The sequence below is a fragment of the Arvicola amphibius genome, chromosome 1 (assembly GCF_903992535.2).
Source record: "Arvicola amphibius chromosome 1, mArvAmp1.2, whole genome shotgun sequence".
Classification (NCBI taxonomy): domain Eukaryota; kingdom Metazoa; phylum Chordata; class Mammalia; order Rodentia; family Cricetidae; genus Arvicola; species Arvicola amphibius.
In genome coordinates, this window is record NC_052047.1 from 68,734,419 (window position 1) to 68,746,558 (window position 12,140).

At 38.0% G+C, this 12,140-nt stretch overlaps 1 protein-coding gene across 4 annotated transcripts in view; it reads right to left on the reverse strand.

Moving 5' to 3' along the window:
- Window positions 1-12,140, reverse strand: part of Mtmr3 (myotubularin related protein 3) — a 140,814-nt gene that overhangs the window by 101,350 nt on the left and 27,324 nt on the right. The gene's annotated exons all lie outside the window — the stretch shown is intronic.

A 12,140-nucleotide genomic window follows, 5' to 3' on the forward strand; every position in this document is an offset into this window, starting at 1 on the left:
ATCTATGTACCAGACAATACAAGGCAAATGTCAATATATACAACAGATAGCAGGGCTGTGAGGCTAACACATGGCAATCGAGAAGGGTAGATCAGCTATTGCTATCGTCCTTCCACTGCATTAGAGCTCTCATTTCAGAGATCCAAGTTCTGATAACTTTATTGTGTCAGTTATTCCACTGCATGATTTAACACAAATTTTTGCTTATTAAATAGGGATGTAAAGTTTCCAAATCATCATTCAGAAATATGCCACAACTCTAGGGAAACAAGATTTCTAATTAACTGTTTTTTAAAATTAATCATTTTCAGTTTGTAGGTTTTTGAAACAGGGTTTTTTAGTCATTTTTTTAGTAACCTAAGTATATATATTATAAGCTCAAGAAGTCCCATTAAAAGGTCTGTGTATGAACATTTCTTCCTTTTTTATTTTGTTTTTTCAAGACAAGGTTTCTCTGTAGCTTTGGAGCCTGTCCTGGAACTAGCTCTTGTAGAACAGGCTGCCTCAAACTCACAGAGATCAGCCTGCCTCTGCCTCCCGAGTGCTGGGATTAAAGGCGTGCACCACCACCGCTCAGCTTGAACATTTCTATTAAATTGTAAGAGTCCAAACTAACCTCTAATGACAGCAGTCAGATTAGTCATTCAACAAGGAATGGTACCTTCATTGGGTAGTAATTTCACAAGAATACGTATTTAAGAATATGTATTTGTCAAAAATGCACTAAGTAAATGTCCTTGTAAACAAATTTATCTTAAAAGTTTTTATTTTTTTAAATAGAAACATGGAAGGGACTGAATAAAGATGACTCAAGGGTTAAAAGTATTTGCTGCTCTTGCAGACAACCTAATTTCATTTCTCAGCAACCACATTAGGCATTTTGAAATTGCCTGTAACTCCAGAGAACCAGAGGAATCTGATGTCTGTAGTCTTCAAGGGCATCTACACTTATGGCACATACCCCAACAAAGATACAGACACACATAACTTTAACTTTTAAAATACACAGAAATATGGGCTGGTGAGATGGCTCAATGGGTAAAGGTACCTGCGGCCAAGTCAGACGTCTTCAGTTTTATCCTTGAGAACCACATGGTGGATGGAGGAAGAGAACCAATACCTACAAGTTGTCCTCCAAACACCACAGAAATGCTAAATAAATAAATCTAATAAAAAAATTTTTTTGGTTTCTTGAGACAGAGTTTCTCTATGTAACAGCTCTGGCTAGATCTCGCTCTGTAAACCAGGCTGACCTCAAACTCAGAGATCCACCTGCCTCTGTCTTCCTTTCTGAGTGCTGGGATTAAAGGCCTTAGCCACCACCACCTGGCTACAGAATATTTTTAAATAGAAACAAACAGTTCAAGCTTTGGAAAATTATTGGGAAACTAAGTATTAAAAAATTCACTGATTTACATGAAAATCAAGTTAGGCTACTTTGACTTCTGCTTTGTTTTGATAAGGCATCACTGTGTTTAAAGTTAATCTCAAATTTGCAATCCTCCTGCCCCCCACCCCGTCCTAAGTACTAAGACTACAAATCCTAGCATGACTACCAACATCTAATATTTGCATCGAATCCTAATGATATATCACAGGGCCTACCTCACTTCATCGCATCCTGTAGGAGCTATTATCTTACATCATCATAAGGATGAGTACAATGCAAAATATTTGAGATATCGTACTCACATAACTCATCATACTCTATTAAAACACTTTGTTATTGTTATTAATCTTATTTTACACAGCCTGGTGGTACACACCTTTAATCCCACTTGGGAGGAAAGAGGCAGGCAGATCTGAGCTCTGAGTTCAAGGCCAGCATGGTCTACATAGTGAATACCAGGACAGCCAGGGCTACACAGAGAAATCCTGTCAGGAAAAAAAAAAAAACACCTTATTGTACGTACTTTACAAATTATCATATATGTACACAACAGAAAAACCATGTATATGGAGGGTGTGATGGCGTTATGTGCAGCTTTCTAGGTATCCAAAGCTTCACCTCACCTACTGTTAGTTACAAGATTGTTGTTCAGTCAAACTATTTTCAGCAAGGACACTGTACCCATTCAGAGGGAAAAGTACACACTTCTCAATGAATGGTGCTGGAAATTTTGGATTCCTACATGTGAAAGAATAAAGTTAGCCATTTAGTTTATATGAAATGTAGAAACTAGGTCAAAATGAAGTAAAAACTAAGCGATAAAACTCTTAGAAGAAAACAGGAAAAGCTTCATGATAGTGCATTTGTTATCAAAGACATGGGGAACAAAAGAAAAACCAAACTGCACCCAACCAAGGAGAGAACATTTTGTGTATTCAAGAGTACTACCAAGACTGTATAAAGGACACCTACAGAATGGATGGAAACATTGGCAAACCACATACCTGGCAATAGATTAATAACTAGAATATATGCTTAAATTCCTACAACTCAACAACAACAACAACAAAAAAAATAAGTATAAAGTGGGCAAAGAATTTTGTTAGTCTTTATGCCCCTCAAGCTTCAAATTCAAATGTTACACACTGATTTCCAATGTCACTGTGGAGGGAAGGCCTTTACTGGTGCAATTAAGGTTGTATAGGATCACTGTGCTTATAGATACCAGAGAATTCAGTATACAGAAATCAGTCCTAAGCAAAAAACTAAATCATGCCAGAGTCTCAAATAGAGACTTGAAATATACATTGTTCCAAAGTATAAAAAGCCAATAAGAAAAGATGGTACTTGTCTTTAATTCCAGCACTCAGGAGGCAGAGGCAGGCAGATCTCTATGAGTTCAGGGCCAGTTTAGTCTAGAGAGTTCCAGGACAGGCTCCAGAACTACAGAGGAACCCTCTCTCGGGGGGGGGAAAATACTCCCAACATCACTAGTAATTAAAGACATAAAAACCTAAACAATTAGGTACTACCTTAGACCTTTAGAAATAAAAAAGGATTTTTTTATTTTAGAAATAAAAAAGAAATTTTTTATTTCTTGGAACTATTATTTAATTTCTAACTTCTCTATTTTTGTTTGGAGACAGGGTATCCATATAAGCTAAGACACTCCACCATGTCTACTTAACAAGAATTTTTTTGGTTTTTATCTTTTCTTCCTTAAGAGTTGGTTAGGATACAGGGGGATAGAAGATACAGACATTATGAGAGATTTCTTGTAAATAGTAAGCACAAAGTAACGTGATTTAGCAACTGCACTTCTGGATATGTACTCAGAAGAAAGAGAACCAGTTACCCTGAATAGATACTTGTACAGCAACATTCATAGCAGCATTATTTACAATAACCCAAAAGACAGAAGCAAAGCAATTGTTCATCAATGGGTAAATATATAAATATGGCACCTATGTACAGTGGAGTATTATTCACTATTTAAATGGAAGATAAGTCAGACATGCCACAAGATGACAAACTTTGAAACATTATTCTGAAAAAAAATTAATTACGCCCCTTCCCAAAATGGAACTATTATATGTTTCTATGTATATAGAGGTGCTTACAATAGTCAAATAGTCAAATTCAAACAAACAGAAAAGAAAGAGTGGTTGAGAGTACTAGGGGGAGGAGCAAATGGGAAATTAGAGTTTGATGAATAAAGAATATTCCTAAAGTCTTAATCTTAGTCAAGGATTTCTTGTTGGGCATATTCTTAAATATGAGAGACTCCAGCAAAATGTTCATTCCTTTAGTCTGTCATAGATAGCTTAATTAGCTAAAATAAGTCATTTTAACTCATACAACATGTAATGAATGACCTAATAACATTTAGCTACTAAAGAAAAACTAATGCGTTCAGGAGTTAGCTGATTACATTTTATTTTATTTTATTTTGGTTTTTCTTTCTTTTTTTTTTTTTTTTTTTTTTTTGGTTTTTCGAGACAGGGTTTCTCTGCAACTTTTTTAGAGCCTATCCTGGAGCTAGCTCTTGTAGACCAGGCTGGCCTCAAACTCACAGAGATCCGCCTGCCTCTGCCTCCCGAGTGCTGGGATTAAAGGCGTGCGCCACCGGCTTATTTTGGTTTTTCTAGACAGGGTTTCTCTATGTAACAGCCCTAGCTTTCCTGGAACTTGATCTGTAGAGTAGGCTGGCCTCAAACTACTCTCTGCCTCCCGAATGATGGAATCAAAGGAGTGTGTACACCACTGCCCAGCTCCAAAACATCACTTTTAAGTATACATGTCTATAATCTATACCACTATTAAGAATTAAAATGCGCCAGGCAGTGGTGGTGCACGCCTTTAATTCCAGCACTCGGGAGGCAGAGGCAGGCAAGAGCTCTATGAGTTCGAGGCCAACCTGGTCTACAAGAGCTAGTTCCAGGACAGGCACCAAAAACTACAGAGAAACCCTGTCTCAAAAATAAAAAAAAGAAAAAGAAAAAGAAAAAGAAAAAGAAAAAGAAAAAGAAAAAGAAAAAGAAAAAGGAAGGAAGGAAGGAAGGAAGGAAGGAAGGAAAAGAAAAGAAAAAAAAGAATTAAAATGCTCAGCCCAGCATGGTGGTTCAGACATGTAATTCCAGCAATCAGGAGGCAGATGCAAACTAATCAACAGTTCAAAGCTAGACTCAGCTACACTGAAAGATTCTACCTATCTCCAAAAAGGGGAATAGATAGATAGATAAATATGGAGCCAGCAAGATGATTCAGCAAAAAGGCAAATGCTACCAAGACTGACAACTTGAATTCCCAGTATGACACAGTTAAAGGTGATGACTTGACTCTAGCAGTTGTCCTCTGACCGCCACATGACATAGAATGCCCATGCATACACAAAAATAAATAAATGTAATTTAAATTTAAAAAATCTTGAAGAAAATCTGTGGTCATGCTAAAAATAAAATAAAATAAGCATAGTAGGGCCTATAAACATCCCCACCAACAATAAGATGACAGGAAGAAATGACATAAAATGAGTTAACAATGACTTCATGACTGCTAGCAAAACTACATCATTATACATTTGTCCCCAAAACATTGAGAGCAATTAATTTCAGATTTTTACTTTATATTACAATGTGGAAAGATGTTATAACAAGTTCAACTGACCATATAAACAGAAGACCTTCTCTTCATGTTGTGTATGTGTGCACATACATACACATATGCATGCTACAGTGTGCATGTGGAGACCAGACGACAATCTGAAGAGTCACTTCTCACTTCTCTCCTACCTTAACTCATCAGGCTTATTCAAGAAAGCACTTTTATCCACTGAACCAACTCACCAGTCCATTTCCTTTCACTAAAAGCAGGTACTACTTTGCATCTGTATCTTTGAAACTAAAATTCCTTCTATTCTTTTTTTGTCCAGTTATTTATTGCATGTGTGTTATATATGTGGGCATGGAGGTAAGAAGACCAGTTGCTGGAGTAGATTCTCATCATGTGGGTTTCCAGAGATCAAACTCCGGCTGTCAGAAACCAGGCTCAGCAACCCCAGTACTTAGGAGGTAGAGGGAGGCAGATCTCTGTGAGTTCAAGGTCAACCCAGTCTACTGTAGAGAGTTTCAGGCCACCCACAGATACATAGTAAGACCATTTCAATAAATAAATCAATTTAAAAGGCTCTCAGGCTGTCAGGCTTTTATCTACAAGCACCTTTACCACTGAGACATCTCACTAGAACTACTTTACTCTTCATGTGGTTTATTCCCTTTAAACTAAGCTTAACTGAGAAAAGTATTGGTAAAACACCCGTGCCAAAAGAAACTTGAAGACTATCAGTCATGTGGACCATTTCTCTATTTAACTAAGAAAAGGCATGAGGAAAGCAGGGTGTGGTGTGGTGCATGCTTTTTAATCCCAGCACTCAGGAGGCAGAGGCAGGTGAATCTCTGTGAGTTTGAAGCCAGCCAGCCTGGTCTACAAATGGAGTTACAGGACAGCCAGGGCCGTTATATAAAGAAACCTGTCCAAAAAAAAGGGGGGGGGGGAGAAGAGGCATGAGTAATTCTCCAATTCCCATTGTTTTTTTCTTAAACTAGGAACTGAATGAGATCAAAAATCTTGTATTTAACCCTATGCAACTACACCCGCAGCATAACAGTGCCTAGTAAGTAGAGGGCATTCCTCTATTAATATACCTAAGTTAACCCTGGCAAAGGACAAAAACAGTAACAAGCAAAGCTATTTCAAGGGGTTAGAGAACACACATACCTAGTATGTGAAAGGAACGCCCTAAGCTGGATCCCCAACATTTCAGAAACAAATATCTAAGTCATCTCTGGCAAAGAACAAAGACAGTAAGAAATACAGCTATTTCAAGGGGTTAGAGAACACGCACCTAGCATGTGAAGGGAGTGCCCTAGGCTGGATCCAAAACATTTCTAAAACAAATACAGAAAAATAAATAAATAAATTGTTTCATTTTGGAGGAAGGATACATCTTTCTAAGAAGTGCTAATTGCTAATCAAGAAGAAATAATAAGTTCAAAATTAACTGGAAATCATTTAAGCCATTTAAATCAGGTGGCCAGTTTAGAGATCCACGCTCAATACATGAACTCACTTTTCAGCATAGGAAAATAGTAGACATAGGTGCATTGTGAGACTCTGCTAAAAACTACATATCTCTAAACAAAGTTCCAACAGCACAAGGACAAGTCACACTCACTAATATTTCAAATTCATCTCATGCCAGATGCCAACACCAGCTGCTAACCTCCTTAAATTTAAACTTGCATAAGTTCCAAGGCAAAAATTTATTTAAAAATTTTAAAGTACACATACCACTTCCCCTCTGTCCTTAAGTATTCAGATGCCATTTAATAATCAGTAAATGACATTATCATATAATCTTCAAGCTAAATGTTTTATCCATATATAACATGTATCAATTTACCTACTACTATTTATGTACTACCACTAACTCACTATTATTTACCTAAAAATACTGTAAAAAGAAGTGATAAATTATTCATCCTTATTTATAAATATTTAAATGCTGTTATCTGGCAGACTCATGCTAGTAAAACAAAGAACCTGTAAATAAGAATGGTTTGACTTAGCAGCCAATAAAAATCATACTTTATACGACTATAAGGGCTCATGGGAGGGGAGACTAGAGGGGTAGTTAAAGAGCACTGACTGCTCTTCCAGTTCTATGTCCAACACCCACATGGTGGCTCATGATCATCCAGAACTCCTGTACCAGGTGATCCAATGTCCTCTTCTGGCCTCAGAGGGCACCATGAACACAAGTGGTACACAGACATACATTCAGGCAGAACACACATACACATAAAATAATTTTAAATGTTTAAAAACAAAGTCTCATAGGTATTTTTCTGCAATTGTAATGCAATTTCCATTTTTAAAATCTTACTATAGCCAGGCTTCTGGTATTTGCAGCTACATGACAGTTTAACATCAGAGGGTCACTTAAGCCCAGAAGCTAGAAGTCTGCCTAAGCAACACAGCAAGATTGATGAAAGAAAGATGGGAGGAAAGACGGCAGGCAGGCAGGCAGGCCTACAAAGAAACACTTTACAGGAAGAGTCCTTGTTGAGTAATAAAAGAGTAGTAAGAAATCCTGTTACACAAAACTGAACTGTGCAATTGTAAACAATAACCCAAATATAAGGCATAGAACTTTGCAAATAATTTTCTTAGAATAACATAATGCTTCTTTATATGAAATTACCATTTGCAACTTGCTTTCCTCTTCAAATATTAAAGATATTTTTAAAAGCTTCATCTTCTAGAATTGTTTTAACATTCTAATTAATACAAGTTGGTAAGACTCAACAAAAAAACTTCTTGAAGCTGCAGATTTAGCTGAGTTGGCAATGTGTTTACCCAGTATGCATGAAGTTTGATCTCTAGTACTACATATATGCACTGTTTATGGTGGTGCACACCTGTACTGCCAGCAGTCAGGAGGCAGAAGAAGCAAGAGTTCAAGATCTTTCTTTACTGTCTGTGAGCTGAAGGCCAGCCTGGTCTGTATAAAGTCCTATCTCAAAAAAAAAAAAAAGTTTCTCAAACTTTTAGTTACACATGCTAGAGTATTTATTACTGACCAAGAACAAAAGTCGGGTGTGTTAGCGCATGCTTTTAATCTCAGCATTCAAGAGGGAAAGACAAGAGGACTGCTTTGAGTTCTACAGCAGCCTGAACTGCAGAATGAGACACTGTCACTAAACAAATAAATAAATCCAACAGACAACTCAGTAAGTAAGGCACATGCTGCCAACCAGGAATCCACATGGTAAAATAGAGAAGCAACTATATCATAGCTTGTTCTCTGACCACAGGTAGTTCTCTGACCTCCACACAAGTGCTTGCACACATATGCACACATGAACACACATATCTTGGAGTTTTTACTGCTGTGAAGAGATATCATGACCATGACAACTCTTATACACATTTAATTGGGGTGGCTCGTTTACAGTTTCAGAGGTTCAGTTCATCATGTTGGGAAGCATGACAGCGTACAGACAGACATGGTGCTGGGGCTAGGGAGTCCTTACATCTTGACTCAGAGGCAACAGAAAGTCAACTAACTATTCCTGAGAATAGAAAACCTCAAAGCCCGCCCCCACAGTAACACACTTTCTCCAACAAGGCCATGCCCACTTCAACAAAGTCACATTTCCTAATAGTACAACTCCCTAGGAGTTTATGGGGGCCAAATACATTCAAACTACCACAGTACACATGTACACACAAAAAAATTATATTTAAAAATAAGGACAACAAAATAATTCAAAATTGACTTCTGAGATTATATATAAATAAATATAATATAAATAAAATGTTTTTGTTTTGTTTTTTGAGACAGGGTTTCTCTGTAGGCTTTGGAGCCTGTCCTAGAACTCGCTCTGTAGACAAAGCTGGATTTGAACTCACAGAGATCCGCCTGGCCTGCCTTTGTCTCCCTCCCAAGTGCTGGGATCAAAGGCGTGCGCCACCACCGCCCAGCTTAATTTTTTAATTATACTTTGTGTGTGTATGTGTGTGGGGTGTGGGTGTGTGTGGGTGTGCGCGCGCATGCACACATTACAGTAAATATGTGGAGGTCAGAAGAAAATTTTTAGGAGTCAATGCTCAGTTCTCTCCTTCCACCATATGGGTTCTAGGGATTAAATTCTGAATGCCAGGGTTGGCAGCAAGCACCTTTACTGACTGAGCCATTTTACTGGCCTCATCTTGTATAGTTTTTTGACTAATATTTACACAGTATTATTTTTCTGTCTTTTCATGTTTCAGTTTCTCTATTCATATTGCATTTCTTGTGGTAAGTTTATAGTAACATATGGTGGTTTGAATAAGAATGCCTCCCTTAGACTCATATTTAAATGTTTAGTTACCAAGGAGTGGCATTATTTAGGATTAGAAGGTGTGGCCTTGTTGAAGAAAGTATGTCACTAGGGGTGGGCTTTGAGGTTTTAAAAGTCCATGCCAAACCCAGTCTCCCCAGCCCACTCCGTGGAATCAGGATGTAAAACTCTCAGCTATTTCTCCAGCAATATGCATGATAAAATGCTCCCTATTTCTCCAGGACAAGCACAGTAACATGTTCCCTCCCATGATACTCCTCTGAAACTGTAAGCAAGCCCCCCAATTAAAATATTTTCTTTTATAAATGTTGCCTGATCATGGTGTCTCTTCACAGCAATAGAACTGAGTGAGACATTGAGTGTTGTTGTTTTCATAAAAACTGCCAGGGTCTTGTACATGCTAAGCAAGCACTTGTACCCCTGAGCCACACCTCTAGCCTTGTTTTCAAGGCTAACACAAATAGCAGGACAGGGACCTGGAAGTAGAAACTAAAGCCGAGACCAAGGAGGAAAACTCTACTTTCTGGCTTGCCTCCCATGCTTGCTGAGTCTGTTTTCTAAAACTATCCAGGACTGCCTTCCCAGGAGCAGCCCCAGGGGTAGTACTGCCCATAATAGGCTGGGCTCTTCCACATCAATCAACAATCAAGAAAATGTCTCACAGGCTTGCCCACAGGCCAATTTGATAAGGGTATTTTTCTCAATTGTGTTTCCTCTACCCGGATGACTCTAGTTTGTATCAAGTTGGCAAAATAACTAACCAACTATTATCATGAATTTTTCTTCTAAATATATCACAAAATCCATAATTTATTGTTACTATACCCAGTCTGAAATAAACAACTATATCTTTTTCCATATTTTTTGGTACTGAGATTAAACCTATGACTTCAATCATACTAGGGAAGTATTCTACTTTTTTTTTTACTTTTTATTGTTCAGGCTAGCCTGAAACTTGCCATCTTCCAGCATCAATCTTCTCTAGTATCTGGGATTATAAACATCTGCTACCAGGCCTTTTCAGTGAAGAAAAGATATCTTTATGTGAACTCTTCCAGGCTTACCTTTTTTAAAGTTCTGTTAGAAGAGGCCTAGAGAGCACCCTTTATCATAGGTCCAATTTATTTAGCCTTGCTAATAAGCTCTCAGCTGAAAATTAGGCCCAGAATTAAGTGACATCTTTTTACTCTGGTGGCTTAGAACTGGAACATCTGTGCAATGTGACTGCTATTATGCTTCTCAAGTAGTGCCTTACTATATAATGATTTTTTTTTTACAACACTTGAGAACCTCATTCAAGGCTTAGCATCTAGTTTAGGAGAGACAAAGGGCCACAGCAGCCTTCTTAAACTCATAAGTTCCCTTGGGACAGGGCTCCTCCTCTTCTCGGATTTCAATTTCTTCTTTCAGGAAAGTACATCAAAGCACCAAGCTTAGACAATCATAAAAGTTAGGTAATTTGTTTCTGTTCTTTCAGGGAATCACAGTTCTGTACTATTTATTGTCTAATTCCAAAACAATTTCATGTATTTTGTTTGCCTGGTTTTTTTTTTTTTTTAGGGTTATTGTTTTTTGTTTTTTAACTCTTTAGGGACCCATCACCTAGCTCCCAAATAATCACATGGAGATTTGTTCTTACTTATGAATGCCGGCCTTAACTTGGCTTGTTTCTAGCCAGCTTTTCTTAAATTATCCCATCTACCTTTTGCCTCTGGGCTTTTTACCTTTCTCTATTCTATATACTTTTTTTCCTTCTTACTCCAAGGCTGGCTGTGTGGCTAGTCCCTGGCATCCTCCTCTCCTCTTTTTCCTTTTCTTGCTCCTCCCTCTTCTCTCTTCTCTTGAGCCTAGATTTCTCCTATTCTCTCTGCCTGGCAGCCCTGCCTATCTTTTCTACTGCCTTGCTACTGGCTGTTCAGCTCTTTATTAGACCAATCAGGTGTTTTAGAAAGGCAAAGTAACACAGCTTTACAGAGTTAAATTCAACATAAAAGAATACAACACATCTTTGCATCGTTAAACAAATATTCCACAGCATAAATGAATGTAACATATCTTAAGCTAATATTCCACAATAGTCTCAAACAAGTTATACCACCATAGTTGGACAAATTTAAATTTTTGTAAATATAGAAGTCTGAGGTGACAAAAATACATTATAGGGCTTTTATAGTTTAGCAATTAGTGAGAGAGCCTAGGGGAGCTCCCTCTCTAATCTGTAGACTGTATAATATGTGACTACATAATTGGCAAACTAATCCATGACAAGATGGCTCAAGGAAATAACCATCTTTGTTGTTGAGACATGCAGAATAAAAGGCATCTCCTGACTTGGTAAGTAGAATCAGATGTACTCCATCTACCCTGTTCTGCCTGCTCTCCCCAGGCCTGTCCACCTCCCATGAAGTCACCTACCAGTCTGGGTGTAGTGGGGAGCTGCGGGCCAGCTTCCCACCGCAAGGCTCCCGGCCACCGGCTAGCTTTACCCGAAATAATTACATGGAAACTGTATTCTTTTAAATACTGCCTGACCCATTAGTTTCAGCCTCCTACTAGCTAATTCGCACATCTCTTGCTTTATAGTGCCTTTTACTACTGAGGAAATAAAAAAGTTATGGGAAGACAATGAACCATGGCAAAGAGCTTGTGCTAATTTTTGGGGAGAAATTAATAGCAACTATCCCAAAAGTGATAGACTTAACCTCATAAAGAGAACTTCTTGGATTCTTCCTAGAATTGTACGTGATGCTCCAATAACTGGAGCCCATACGTTTTATACTGATGCAAATAAATCAGGGAAAGCTGGTTACAAGTCAGATGAATTGAGTAAGGTGGAACAAAGCCCT